Source organism: Phyllobates terribilis, unplaced genomic scaffold (assembly GCF_046119375.1).
Source record: "Phyllobates terribilis strain yellow unplaced genomic scaffold, ASM4611937v1 Scaffold_3__8_contigs__length_932513732, whole genome shotgun sequence".
Taxonomy (NCBI): domain Eukaryota; kingdom Metazoa; phylum Chordata; class Amphibia; order Anura; family Dendrobatidae; genus Phyllobates; species Phyllobates terribilis.
Genome location: NW_027362763.1, coordinates 2,938,168 through 2,952,884, shown reverse-complemented (window position 1 = coordinate 2,952,884; position 14,717 = coordinate 2,938,168). Strand labels below are relative to the sequence as shown.

General features: G+C 44.2%; 1 non-coding gene across 1 annotated transcript; it reads right to left on the bottom strand.

Annotated features, from left to right (window-relative positions):
* Window positions 1-14,524: 14,524 nt before the first annotated feature.
* TRNAG-CCC (transfer RNA glycine (anticodon CCC)) lies at window positions 14,525-14,596 on the bottom strand. The gene has a single exon. It is a non-coding gene; the product is annotated as a tRNA-Gly (tRNA).
* Between the last annotated feature and the right edge of the window lie 121 nt (window positions 14,597-14,717).

Sequence of the window (14,717 nt, the reverse complement as noted above, 5' to 3'; positions counted from 1 at the left end):
AACACTAACTCTAAAGACAGAGGAGTTTTTGGAATCAGTTATGTAGCTTTTCCACATCTGCCTACAAATTCTCTCAATTAGCTTTGCTTTCTGAACACTAAAGTAGCTAAAGTGTTACCAAGAAAGAAATAAAAGCATAAGCATTAGCACAGAAAGTGAAAAAGATTCCAAACACCACCAAATGCAAAAAAACAATGAGTTCTTCAAGAATTAAACTATGGCCTATTGTTTTAAAAGCAACTACACCCACCAGCATAACACCAATGCCAACCCTGACATTGCTTTCGTATTGGAGACTAACCCTACAAAGTATTTAATCAACAACTGAAGAGCAGAAGATCAGTTAGATGAGACAGTTGAAAAGAAGCTAAGAAATATTCTCTTCAATATTTTTCTCTTTTTCGTGGTTGCTAAACTCTAAGAAGACAGAAGAGCATGAGCCTTAACACGAAAAATTAAAACAGACTAAAAGCATCACCAAATGTGAAAAACAATTCATGCGTTGGCTGAGAATCCAACTCAGGTCAACTACTTGGAAGGCAGCGATTCTCACCACTATACCACCAACACTTACAGAAGCCATGTTTTTTTCTTACATTTTCTGCACTAACAATACGAAATTATTAGCAAAAAGTTAGACGTGCCAGGAAAAAAACCCACATAAGTATTGCATTGACCAGGAATCAATCGCAGGTCAACTGCTTGGAATGCAGGTTTGCTCACCACTATACCAAAAATGCTTAAGTTACCCAGCATTTTTTTCACATTTTCTGCACTAACCCTACAAAATTGTGAGTAAAAAGTATGACGTGCCTGATAAAAAAAATCACCGATGTTTAGTATTGGCCAGGAATTGAAACCTGGTCAACTGCTTGGAAGGCAGCTATGCTCACCACTATACCAGCAATGCTTACAGGATCAGCTTTTTTTTTTACATTTTCTGCACTAACATTACAAAATAGTTTGTAAAATGTATGATATGCCAGAAATAAAACTACATAAGTATTGCATTGGCTGGAAATTGAACCTGAGTCAACTGCTTGGGAAGCAGCTATGCTCACCACTATACCACCAATACATGAACCCACTTGACTGGTTTGGGATTTTGGCTGTTAAATCTGCTAAAGTTTTACTTAAAAAAGGAGGACTGAATATGTCTTGAAAGAGCCAATTACTAAAAAGTTTAAAAACAAGGCAAAGCATTGTCCAAAACTCAAAGATGAATTCTTGTGAATCAGCTATGGAGCTTTTCCACCAATTCTTACATTTCTCTCAATTATTTTCACTTTTTTGCCAATAAGGTAACTAAACTCTTACCAAGAAAGAAAGTACACTATGAGCCTTAGCTCCAACAGATTACAAAGAGTCTACAGCAGCACCAAATTACCCCTAAAGACCTCTGCCATTTTTGGCATTTTTAACACTAACTCTAAAGACAGAGGAGTTTTTGGAATCAGTTATGTAGCTTTTCCACCTCTGCCTACAAATTCTCTCAATTACCTTTGCTTTCTGCCCACTAAGGTAGCTAAAGTGTTACCAAGAAAGAAATAAAAGCATAAGCCTTAGCACAGAAAGTGAAAAAGATTCCAAACACCACCAAATGCAAAAAAACAATGAGTTCTTCAAGAATTAAACTATGGCCTATTGTTTTAAAAGCAACTACACCCACCAGCATAACACCAATGCCAACCCTGACATTGCTTTCATATTGGAGACTAACCCTACAAAGTGTTTAATCAACAACTGAAGAGTAGTGTTGAGCCACCCCCGTAGTGTTTGAGTTCGGTTCGGTTCGTCGAACACCTTCGAACACCGTTAAAACCAATGGCAGGCAAACAAAAACACATAGAAACATATAGAAAACACCTTCAAAGGTGTCCAAAAGCTGACAAACTGCTCAGAAGACATAACTAACACATGGAAAAGTGACAAGTACATATAGTCATGCGAAAAGAAAAGAGGTGGAGGAGTAAAAGGAGGGGGAGACACAGATATAGGCATGTCATGCCCTTCTAAAATCCAAAAAGTGGGAAGCCGACACGGCCAGTCCGCTCCTGCCTGTGCCACCTCCGTGTCGCCGGGTTTGTGCCAGAGCCGCGGTGAACCCTGATGGCCAGCCCCCCTCTCCCAATACTGGTGCCTGTCCGCTGGTGGGTCGAGCGAGCCCCCCTGTGGTGGAGGCAGCTCTAAGCTTTTTAATTTAAATTGTCTCTCTAATTTGAATGAATACACTTTAAATCCATTTACAAGGATCTATTGGAGGGCAAGTCTCATGCCAGCAGCCGCGTAATTCCAGCTCCAGTAGCGTCCACTAAAGCTGCTGCAGTTAAAAAGCTTTTATAAGGATCGAGCTCGGCTGTCCACCGCAAGGCATCCTACTGCCAGTCCCAGCCCCTATGCCTTGGGGTGCCTCCTGATGCTCTTCACTGAGTATCCCGTGGTCCCGAAGCATTTCCTTTGAAAAAATTAAGTGTCCAAACTACAGGTGATGTAGCTTGCTTAACAGCCGGGATAATCCGCTGACTAGCAGACACTGCTACTAGGCACAAAGTATTTCCTGGGCTAGATGCAGTTAAAAATTTGTAATTAGATACTCTCGTTGGATGCTGAGAAAGCATTGCATAGAGTCTCCTGGCACGCCATATATGATTCTCTTAAAAAGCTTGGGGTAGGTGTCTAGGGGACCCTTTTATAGCCAAAATCACGGCCCTGTATCACAATACGTCACCTAGGCTGAAGATAAATGGAACTGTAGCACCCTGAGGGCTCGGTTGCTACAGAGGTATTGCACCTCACCCAGAGGTGTGATATCTCACTCTCAGGTAAGGATGGAGTGTGGATCAGGACCCGACACCTGCATGCATTACACCACATTGCCGTGGGGCAGGGCGACCAATATGCCCCTGAGATGGGCACGACAGTCCCTGTCCCTGGCTGGAGTGGGGGGAGAGAACACTGAGGAAGGGGAACCCTGTAGTGCAGGAGCAGGGAGGAAGCAGTTACTGGGTGCATTGAGAAGGGAGTATAAAAGGTGGGCACCATCTTAGTTCAGTGCAGAGAAGTCTGAGCAGAAGTGGCAGGGAGCAGGGGCTCTGCATGAGCTCTGCTCCGGAGGCGGGCCTAGTAACAGAGGCCCAGGCCTGGAAGAGGGAGAAGGAAGGAAGAGGAGCGGAGAAGGCTCCAGGAACGAGGAATGAAGGGATCCCAGGGGTGCGGACGGGCGAGTCACCAACGCACGCCCGAATCCACCTGCGTGGAGGGGTCAGGCCAAAGGGGGAGACCGGTCCCCGAACTAGTGGAGGCAGGAAACGACCCTCAGCTAGAAACCGGAGGCTCTGACATTTTATGTGGCGCAGCCCCTCGCTACACCCGCTAGGAAGGCACCACATAGGGTCAGGGAAACTGGCGCCAAGTTTACCAAGAGGAGGCCCGAGGCAGCCGGACAGAAGTGTTGGTAAGAAAGGCCAGACAAAGGACACACAAAGGGGGTCCTGTGAAGCGCTCCAAAGTTATCTGGGAGTTGTCTGAGCCCCTCACCTGGTGAGCACAGTACGACGTGGGCAGCCGTTACCTGCAGACGTGGTTTGGATAATAAGAACTGTGAGTAAAGGCCCTGAACTGCATCACTGACTCCGTGTCGTTACTGCTGCTGCCCTGCACCATCACCCCCATCCTCCGCATACACTGCCTTGAGGCTATACTCCTCCCGTGGGGAGTTATGCTACGCTCTGCTGCACCCACAACACCAGCCTCAGCGGTCTGCCCTGTAGCGGCAGTTCACTCTGACCGCAATCCACGGGTGGCGTAGTCGGACATTTAAACATCAAAACCACATAAATAGTTCCGCCACTGGTTTGACCACCCTGAGCCACGGAACCGGGTCACCGCCACGAAGACTACAACCACCAGCATCCACCAAAAAGGGTCCGGCTTCGGGTGTCCCCAAGGCCCAGGGGTGCATCAGAACATTTTCATCACCTTTCACAATCACCAATGGGACAAGGCAGGGATGTCCTCTGTCCCCTCTCTTATACATCCTAGTGACGGAGCACCTGCTCTCATCAATTTGCCATAACCCCAATATTAGGTGGATTGAGGTGGGAGGCACCGAGTACAAGTGCTCTCTATTTGCTGATGATGTCCTAGTATATATCACTCAATCACATATATCCATCCATGCTGTTATGGCTGAAATAGATCACTTTGTTACATGGTCAAATTTTAAAATCAATGCAGCGAAGTCTGAGGCCCTCGATGTCTCCCTCCCCAAATCCATATAGGATTCCATCCAGTCCAACTTTCCCTTTGCCTGGCCCTCACAGGGTATCAAATACTTAGGAATTCCTATTCATAGAGACCTCTCCCATCTATGTTATCTTAATTTTGGGCCCTTTATTGAACAACTCCATACAGACCACGGTTGGCAAGTTAGAACTGTAAGATTCACTACGTGAACCACTGGTGTTTTGTGGAAAAGCACATGTACACTGTGTTCCAAATTATTATGCAAAAAGTGTTTAGGAGTGATAAGGGAAGAATTTGTTTGTTTGTCAGTTAAACTCATTGATGGTGATGTGTGTCAGGGCTCTTTATATCACTGTAAGCAATTGCAGACACCTGTGCTAATTAGTTTGGCAGGTGTGTCCATTGAAAGGCAAGACTACTTAAGAAGGCTCTCTCACATTATTAAGCAGCCTACATTTTCTGCCAAAATGGGAAAGAAAAAGGATGTGTCGGCTGCTGAGAAGCAACAAATTGTGGAGTGTTTAGGTCAAGGCATGACTACAATCAACATTGTGCGATGATCAGGATGAAGTGTCTTGGCAATCAAGAAGTATGTAGCTGATTCACAGTACACACGTGTGCGTGCTGATAAGGGCAAATTGAGGACTCTTTCCTACAGGCAATTACGTCAGGTTGAAAGAGCAGCGGCAAAAAAGCCTTGTCATAGCAGCAGACAAGTTTTTGAAGCTGCTTGTGCCTCCAACGTCCCCCGAACAACAAGATGCAGGGTCCTTCAGAGGTTTGCAGCTGTGCATACGCCATCCTGTCGACCTCCTCTATCCACTTCACACAAGCAGAAACGGCTCCAGTGGGCCAAACATTACATGAAGACTGATTTCAAAACTGTTTTGTTCACGGATGAGTGCCGTGCAGCGCTCGATGGTCCAGATGGATGGAGTGGAGGATGGCTGGTTGATGGACACCCCACGCAAACACGGCTACAGCGCCAACAAGGAGGAGGTGGAGTAATGTTTTGGGCTGGAATCATGGGGAGAGAGATTGTCGGCCCCTTTAGGATCCCTGAAGGCGCTAAAGATGAACTCCATAATGTATGTGGATTTTCTCAAACAGCACTTCCTGCCATGGTTCAAGAAGAAGAACCGTGTATTTCACAGCAAGATCATTTTTCTGCATGATAATGCACCATCTCATGCTGCACATAAAACATCTGCATCTCTGGCTGATATGGGCATAAAAGGGGACAAACTTATGGTGTGACCCCCATGCTCCCCTGACCTCTACCCCATTCAGAACCTTTGTAGCATCATTAAAAGGAGTGTCTATGATGGCGGGAGGCAGTTCACATCTAAGCAACAGCTCTGGGAGGGTATTCTGTCCTCATGCAAAACAATTGAAGCAGAAACCATCCAAAACCTGACAAATTCAATGGACGAGAGAGTTCAGAAGCTCCTTTCGAACAAGGGGTCCTATGTGAAAATGTAACATCACCTAGAATAAAGTTTTGAGTTGAAAACTGTTTGATTTCAGTTTCTAACAACCTGCTAATGCTTATAATTTCAAAAATGACCATTTTTTTGGTCTTTATTAAAATGAAAAGGTTGATCGAAAAGTTTGGGGGATCTAAGAGTGTGGCAACCCAGTAATCATGATTACTTCGAATTCTGACAATATGAGGGTCATGCTGCAGGTAGTGCAGCAAGAAGGCACTTATGTGTCTTGCGCATCTCGGAGCCCCAAAATTATTTTCCGGGCTAGATGCAGCTAAAAATTATTATTAATTTTAAATCTGGTGAAGCTTTAGTATAGATGGCCTAATAGGATCAGTGCTGCACACTGCTACAAAGCCCAAATTATTTTCCAGCCAAGATACAGATAAACATGATTAGTAATTTGAAAGCTTAAAACGGTTGGTAGGGTGATTTTAACCAATCATCAAGCTTTTACTCTCCCCAGGATGACACAGGGGTAGAAAAGTCGTTTCGGATCCATGATTTGTTCATCTTTATGAATGTGAGTCTGTCTACATTATCAGTGGAGAGCCGCGTGCGCTTATCTGTCAGCACACCACCAGCAGCGCTGAACACACGTTCAGACAGAACGCTGGCTGCGGGGCATGACAAGATCTCCAAGGCGTAAGTGGCTAGCTCCGGCCATTTATCCAGATTGGAAGCCCAAAAAGAGCAGGGGTCCAGTGACACAGTCGTGGCTTCAATGTTTACTTGGAGATACTCCTGTACCATCGTCTCTAGGCGTTGACTATGTGTCAGACTTCTTGTCTCCTGTGGCCTTGCAAAGGATAGGCTAAAAAAGTGGTGAAATGATTCCGCAAAATTGATGTTACCAGCAGATACTGTGGTTCTGTTACGGTTTGAGTGCTGAACACTTGACGGTCCCACGGTTGGCAAGTTGGAACTGTGAGATTCACTACGTGCACCACTGGTATTTTGTGGAAAAGCACATGTAAGATTCTGCAACAGTCTCTGCTGATACTCCTGCATGCGTGCATCCCTTTCTATGGCAGGAATAATTTCTGCAAATTTACTTTTGTACCGGGGATCTAACAGTGTGGCAACCCAGTAGTCAGGATTATTTCTAATTCTCACAATTCGAGGGTCATGTTGCAGGTAGTGCAGCAAGAAGGCACTCATGTGTGTTGCGCATCCAGGAGCACCAAGTCCCTGTTGTGTTGGTGGCGAGGTAACAATCATGCTTCCTTCCTCTGTCCTCTCCCCCCAACCTCGCACAACAAAAATGTGATCAAGGTCTCCCTCATCTGATGAGTCTTCCATCAGTTCGTCCTCCACTTCTTCCTGGGCTCCTGCACCTTCCTCACTAGTTTGGCTGCTACCATGCGCCCTGGTAAAACCATCTCCCCCACCCTCACATGCCTGCCGCCTTGGTGCTGCCGACCGTCTGGACCTTGCAGATGTTAGCCCTTCCGCATACAACTCCTCCTCCTCTACTTCCTCCACCTCCTCTTGTGCCACCACCTGACTCCAAATTCTGTTTAACATGTGCTCCAGCATGTAAATCACCGGAATAGTCATGCTGATAATGGCATCGTCAGCACTAAACATCTTCGTCGCCATTTCAAAACTGTGCAGAAGGGTGCATAGGTCCCTGATCTGAGACCACTCCTCCAGCGTGATTTGCCCCACCTCTGGATCTCGTTGGCCCAGGCTATACGTCAGAACGTATTGCACCAGGGCTTGTCGGTGCTGCCACAGTCGCTACAACATGTGCAGAGTTGAATTCCACCGGGTAGGCACATCGCATTTTTGCCGGTGAAGTGGCAGGCCCAACGACTTCTGTAGAGATGTAAGTCGCTGAGCTGTGGGCTGCGAACGGCGAAAGTGAGCACACAGCGACCGTGCCCTCTGCAGAAGGCCATCTAGTCTGGGATAGTGGGCTAAAAATTGCTGGACAACCAGGTTCAACACGTGAGCCATACAAGGCACGTGTGTGACATTGCCCCGGCGAAGGGCCGCACCCAGGTTTGCAGCATTGTCGCACACGGCCTTCCCTGGTTTCAGGTCCAGTGGAGACAACCATTCATGAAATTGGTTCTCCAGAGCTGACCACAACTCCTCAGCTGCGTGACTCACATTTCCCAGACATTTCAATGTAAAAACCGCCCGATGACGTTGAGCCCTACTGCCAGCATAGTAAGGAGGTGTGCATTATCCCTTCTGCGCAGTTAGAAAGCTTGTGGCATGACCAGACAGATTTTGGGTGCAGGTGGAAGACCGAGAGGAGGTTGAGGAGGCAGAAGCAGTGGAGGAACTTTGACATAAAGAGGATTGACGCACAACTCGTGGGGACGGCAAGACTTGGACAGCAGCCCCTTGTCCTGCTGTCACCATAGTTACCCAGTGCCCAGTCAGCGACATGTAACGCCCCTGTCCATGCCTATTCGTCCAAGTGTCTGTGGTGAAATGCACCCTGTCACACACAGAGTTTCTCAAAGAAGCGGTGATGTTGTGTGCGACATGCTGGTGGAGCGCAGGCACACCTTTCTTTGAGAAGTAGTGCCGACTGGGCATCTGGTACTGGGGCACTGCGACGGACATAAGGTCTCGAAAATCCTCTGTGTCCACCAGGCGGAAAGGCAGCATTTCTGTAGCCAAGAGCTTGCAGATGGTGAAATTCAACCTCTTAGCTTTCTCATGGCTAGGAGGAAATGGTCTTTTACTTGTCCACATCTGAGGGACCGAGGGCTGGCTATTGTGCTTAGACGGGGTTGATAAGGGTGTCCCCGGCAAACTGCCGGTCTGTGAGGAAGATGCAGGCGGATATGTTAGTTTGCCTTGATCCAAAGGTGGTGCTATCGATGTCGGACAGCACTCAACACCAGCTGGTGTTACCACCTCCAAAGAAAATGATGACCTGCCAATCACGCTGGCTGTTGCGGGTAAAGAGGTGGCAGGTGTGCGCCCCAAAACAGGTGTGACTGCTGTCCCCCCAGTCACAGAGGATGAAGAGGCCGTGGATGCACAAGATATGGCAGACGGTGGTTGGCCCGGCCGGCTAGGCCGCATTGTAGCACACTGAGCTTCCCACTGCAACTTATGCTTCATGTCCATGTGCCGGTTCATGCATGAAGTACTCAAACTATGTATTTTTTGGCCTCTACTTAGCTTTTGCTGACAAATGTTACAGATAACACGAGTTGGGTCATCTTTATCGATCTGAAAAAATGCCCAGGCTATGCAAGGCTTAGCACCCATGCGACCTGAAGAGCCACCACGACTTGTGGTGAGAGGCAGAGTTGTGTTTGAGGATGCAGTTGTTGACGTGCTTCCAGTACTACGTCTCTGTCCAGGAAGGCGCAACCTGACCTCGTCGTCACTAGCATCTTCCTCCACCTCCTCTGCTGACCTCATCTCTTGGCTGACTGTGGGTTGACAGTAAGTGGGATCTCCAACCTCATCATCATCACCCTGTGCGTTATCACACCCGTCGTCCTCAGAGCCAACCTGTTCCTGCCCTGACAAAAAACTAAAGTTGTCGCTCCAATCAGGTATTTGAGTCTTATCATCGTCTTCCTCATTGTCTCCACCAACAGGAGTTACAGTTTGGGAATGAGGGTCTACATTATGGTCAGAACCTTCTGCGTCTGGTCCTGTATCCGACTCATAAAGATTCTGGGCATCAGTGCAGATCATTTCCTCGTCTGGATTCACAGAAGCGCTGGAGTCGACCTCTGATTCCCAGGCTATAGTATGAGTAAACAGCTCTGCAGACTCAACCATCTGTTCTACCTCATACTCAGACGGGCAGCTGGAGATTTGGGAGCTGTGAGGAAGCACGTGCGATTGGGGTGACACCTTTGAGGACTGGAGTATTTGTGATGTTGAAGTTGATGTGGAGGAGAGCCCACTTAAAGGAGCACTTGATATCCGTTGAAGCACCTGCTGTTTTTGTGCCTCATCTGGAATTTGTAGCAATTGGCGTGGCCGTAAGAAAGGGATCTTATCACATTGTCCGCTAAAAGAAGTAGACATTTTAGTTTGGCTGGAAGATGGTCTTTCTTCTGCAGATGTTACTGTTGCTTTAACACCTACCCCACGGACACAACCTTTTTTCCCCTTCCCAACACGCCTATTACCCTTTCCACCAGCAGCAGGCCTTTTTCCACTCATTTTGGTGGTTAACTAATTAACAACTCTGGAGTTGTTTGCACAAAAAAACAATGGATGGGAACCGAGCAGAGCTGAGTGGCCAAACTGTGGTATTAGGCCAAAACTATTGGCTGGGTTAGATGCAGAAAAAAATTATATTCAATTTGCAACCTGATGGAGGTCAGTATAGATGGACTAATAGAGAAAGTCCCACACACTGCTAGAAGGCCAAATATTTTTTCAGAGCTAGATGCAGATAAAAATTATTTTTAATTTGCAACCTGATGGAGGTCAGTATAGATGGACTAATAGAGAAAGTCCCACACACAGCTAGAAGCCCAATATTTTTTCAGAGGTAGATGCAGAAAAAAAATATTTTTAATTTGCAACCTGATGGAGGTCAGTATAGATGGACTAATAGAGAAAGTCCCACACACAGCTAGAAGCCCAATATTTTTTCAGAGGTAGATGCAGAAAAAAATATATTCAGTTTGCAACCTGATGGAGGTCTGTATAGATGGATTAATAGAACAAGTCCCACACACAGCTAGAAGCCCAATATTTTTTCAGAGGTAGATGCAGAAAAAAATATATTCAGTTTGCAACCTGATGGAGGTCTGTATAGATGGATTAATAGAACAAGTCCCACACACAGCTAGAAGCCCAATATTTTTTCAGAGGTAGATGCAGAAAAAAATATATTCAGTTTGCAACCTGATGGAGGTCTGTATAGATGGATTAATAGAACAAGTCCCACACACAGCTAGAAGCCCAATATTTTTTCAGAGGTAGATGCAGAAAAAAATATATTCAGTTTGCAACCTGATGGAGGTCAGTATAGATGGACTAATACAACAAGTCCCACATATAGCTAGAAGCCCAATATTTTTTCAGAGGAAGATGCAGAAAAAAATATATTCAGTTTGCAACCTGATGGAGGTCTGTATAGGTGGATTAACCACACACAGCTAGAAGCCCAATATTTTTTCAGAGGTAGATGCAGAAAAAAATATATTCAGTTTGCAACCTGATGGAGGTCTGTATAGATGGATTAATAGAACAAGTCCCACACACAGCTAGAAGCCCAATATTTTTTCAGAGGTAGATGCAGAAAAAAATATATTCAGTTTGCAACCTGATGGAGGTCAGTATAGATGGACTAATACAACAAGTCCCACACACAGCTAGAAGCCCAATATTTTTTCAGAGGTAGATGCAGAAAAAAATATATTCAGTTTGCAACCTGATGGAGGTCTGTATAGATGGATTAATAGAACAAGTCCCACACACAGCTAGAAGCCCAATATTTTTTCAGAGGTAGATGCAGAAAAAAATATATTCAGTTTGCAACCTGATGGAGGTCTGTATAGATGGATTAATAGAACAAGTCCCACACACAGCTAGAAGCCCAATATTTTTTCAGAGGTAGATGCAGAAAAAAATATATTCAGTTTGCAACCTGATGGAGGTCTGTATAGATGGATTAATAGAACAAGTCCCACACACAGCTAGAAGCCCAATATTTTTTCAGAGGTAGATGCAGAAAAAAATATATTCAGTTTGCAACCTGATGGAGGTCTGTATAGATGGATTAATAGAACAAGTCCCACACACAGCTAGAAGCCCAATATTTTTTCAGAGGTAGATGCAGAAAAAAATATATTCAGTTTGCAACCTGATGGAGGTCAGTATAGATGGACTAATACAACAAGTCCCACACACAGCTAGAAGCCCAATATTTTTTCAGAGGTAGATGCAGAAAAAAATATATTCAGTTTGCAACCTGATGGAGGTCTGAATAGATGGATTAATAGAACAAGTCCCACACACAGCTAGAAGCCCAATATTTTTTCAGAGGTAGATGCAGAAAAAAATATATTCAGTTTGCAACCTGATGGAGGTCTGTATAGATGGATTAATAGAACAAGTCCCACACACAGCTAGAAGCCCAATATTTTTTCAGAGGTAGATGCAGAAAAAAATATATTCAGTTTGCAACCTGATGGAGGTCTGTATAGATGGATTAATAGAACAAGTCCCACACACAGCTAGAAGCCCAATATTTTTTCAGAGGTAGATGCAGAAAAAAATATATTCAGTTTGCAACCTGATGGAGGTCTGTATAGATGGATTAATAGAACAAGTCCCACACACAGCTAGAAGCCCAATATTTTTTCAGAGGTAGATGCAGAAAAAAATATATTCAGTTTGCAACCTGATGGAGGTCTGTATAGATGGATTAATAGAACAAGTCACACACACAGCTAGAAGCCCAATATTTTTTCAGAGGTAGATGCAGAAAAAAATGTATTCAGTTTGCAAACTGATGGAGGTCTGTATAGATGGATAATTAGAACAATCCCACACACTGCTAGAAGCCCAATATTTTTTCAGAGCTAGATGCAGAAAAAAATTATATTCAATTTGCAACCTGATGGAGGTCAGTATAGATGGACTAATAGAATGATGCTATGCCCAAAAGATTTTACTTCACTAGGTGCAGTAAAAAAATTGGTATTCTATACACAGTTGGTATATCTTGCAACACAGATAGGCTACTCCACTGACTAACACACTCTGCAATAGGCCAAAAAGGATTAGCTTTGCTAGATTCAGCCAAATGCTGTGAAAAAAACTTGCACAGCACTGGCACAGACCTGCCTGGCAAAAACTGATAGGAACTGATGTAACCTAGTCCTGAAAAGGACTCCAATTACAATTAGTCTTTACTCCCACAATCTATCTATTTAAGAGCACAGACCTGCCTGATAAAAGTCGTAGGAAATGCTGTAACCTAGTCCTTACAAGGACTGCAATCACAACTATTCCCTACTCCCAAGCTATCTGTAGATTTGTGCGAAAATTGGCTTGAAATTAACAAGGTATAGCGCACACAGCAACAGCGGTGCCGTCTAACACGCAGCTGCAGCAGTGAGAAAATGGTGGCGACGGGGAAAATGGCTTGGTCTTATAGGGCAAGGACATGTGACATACACTGCCAATGACACATGCCCTTGCTTATGTGAAAAAAAGCACTTCGCTCCGTGTGTGCGCTGCTGATAGGCTGACAGATTGCACCTCCCCACTGCAAATGCGGGAAAGAGAAAAAAAAATGGAGATCTTCATTGTTCCTGCAGAGATCCATCCCCTGCCCCTCCCCCCACCCCGCTGTACACTCAAACTGCGCATTAACATTAATTTTCATCATTACTGAGAAAAAATCCAGTTATGATTTTGGTGCACGAACAGTTATCGAACATAACCTCGAACAGCCGAATTTTTCTCAAATTGTTCGTGTTCGCCGAATGGTTCGAACACCGCCCAAAACAGCTCGAATTTGAGATTGGCGAACAGTTCGAGTAGAACAACGCTCATCTCTACTGAATATGTCTTGAAAGAGCCAATTACTGAAAAGTTAAAAACAAGGCAAAGCATTGTCCAAAACTCAAAGATGGATTCTTGTGAATCAGCTATGTAGCATTTCCACCAATTCTTACATTTCTCTCAATTATTTTCACTTTTTTGCCAATAAGGTAACTAAACTCTTACCAAGAAAGAAAGTACACTATGAGCCTTAGCTCAAACAGATTACAAAGAGTCAACAGCAGCACCAAATTCCCCCTAAAGACCTCTGCCATTTTTGGCATTTTTAACACTAACTCTAAAGACAGAGGAGTTTTTGGAATCAGTTATGTAGCTTTTCCACCTCTGCCTACAAATTCTCTCAATTAGCTTTGCTTTCTGCCCACTAAGGTAGCTAAAGTGTTACCAAGAAAGAAATAAAAGCATAAGCCTTAGCACAGAAAGTGAAAAAGATTCCAAACACCACCAAATGCAAAAAAACAATGAGTTCTTCAAGAATTAAACTATGGCCTATTGTTTTAAAAGCAACTACACCCACCAGCATAACACCAATGCCAACCCTGACATTGCTTTCGTATTGGAGACTAACCTTACAAAGTATTTAATCAACAACTGAAGAGCAGAAGATCAGTTAGATGAGACAGTTGAAAAAAATCTAAGAAATATTCTCTTCAATTTTTTTCTCATTTTCGTGGTTGCTAAACTCTAAGAAGAAAGAAGAGCATGAGCCTTAACACGAAAAATTAAAACAGACTAAAAGCATCACCAAATGTGAAAAATAATTCATGCGTTGGCCAGCAATCGAACCCAGGTCAACTGCTTGGAAGGCAGCTATGCTCACCACTATACCACCAACACTTACAGAAGCCATGTTTTTTTCTTACATTTTCTGCACTAACAATACAAAATTATTAGTAAAAAGTAAGACGTGCCAGGAAAAAAAAACCCACATAAGTATTGCATTGACCAGGAATCAATCGCAGGTCAACTGCTTGGAAGGCAGGTTTGCTCACCACTATACCAAAAATGCTTAAGGTACCCACCATTTTTTTCACATTTTCTCCACTAACCCTAAAAAATTGTTAGTAAAAAGTATGACGTGCCTGAAAAAAAAAAACACCTATGTTTTGCATTGGCCAGGAATTGAACCCAGGTCAACTGTTTGGAAGGTAGATATGCTCACCACTATACCACCAATGCTTACAGGGTCAGTTTTTTTTTTACATTTTCTGCACTAACATTACAAAATAGTTTGTAAAATGTATGATATGCCAGAAATAAAACTACATAAGTATTGCATTGGCCAGGAATCGAACCCGGGTCAACAGCTTGGGAAGCAGCTATGCTCACCACTATACCACCAATGCATGAACCAACTTAACTGGTTTGGGATTATGGCTGTTAAATCTGCTAAAGTTTTACTTAAAAAAAGGAGGACTGAATATGTCTTGAAAGAGCCAATTACTAAAAAGTTTAAAAACAAGGCAA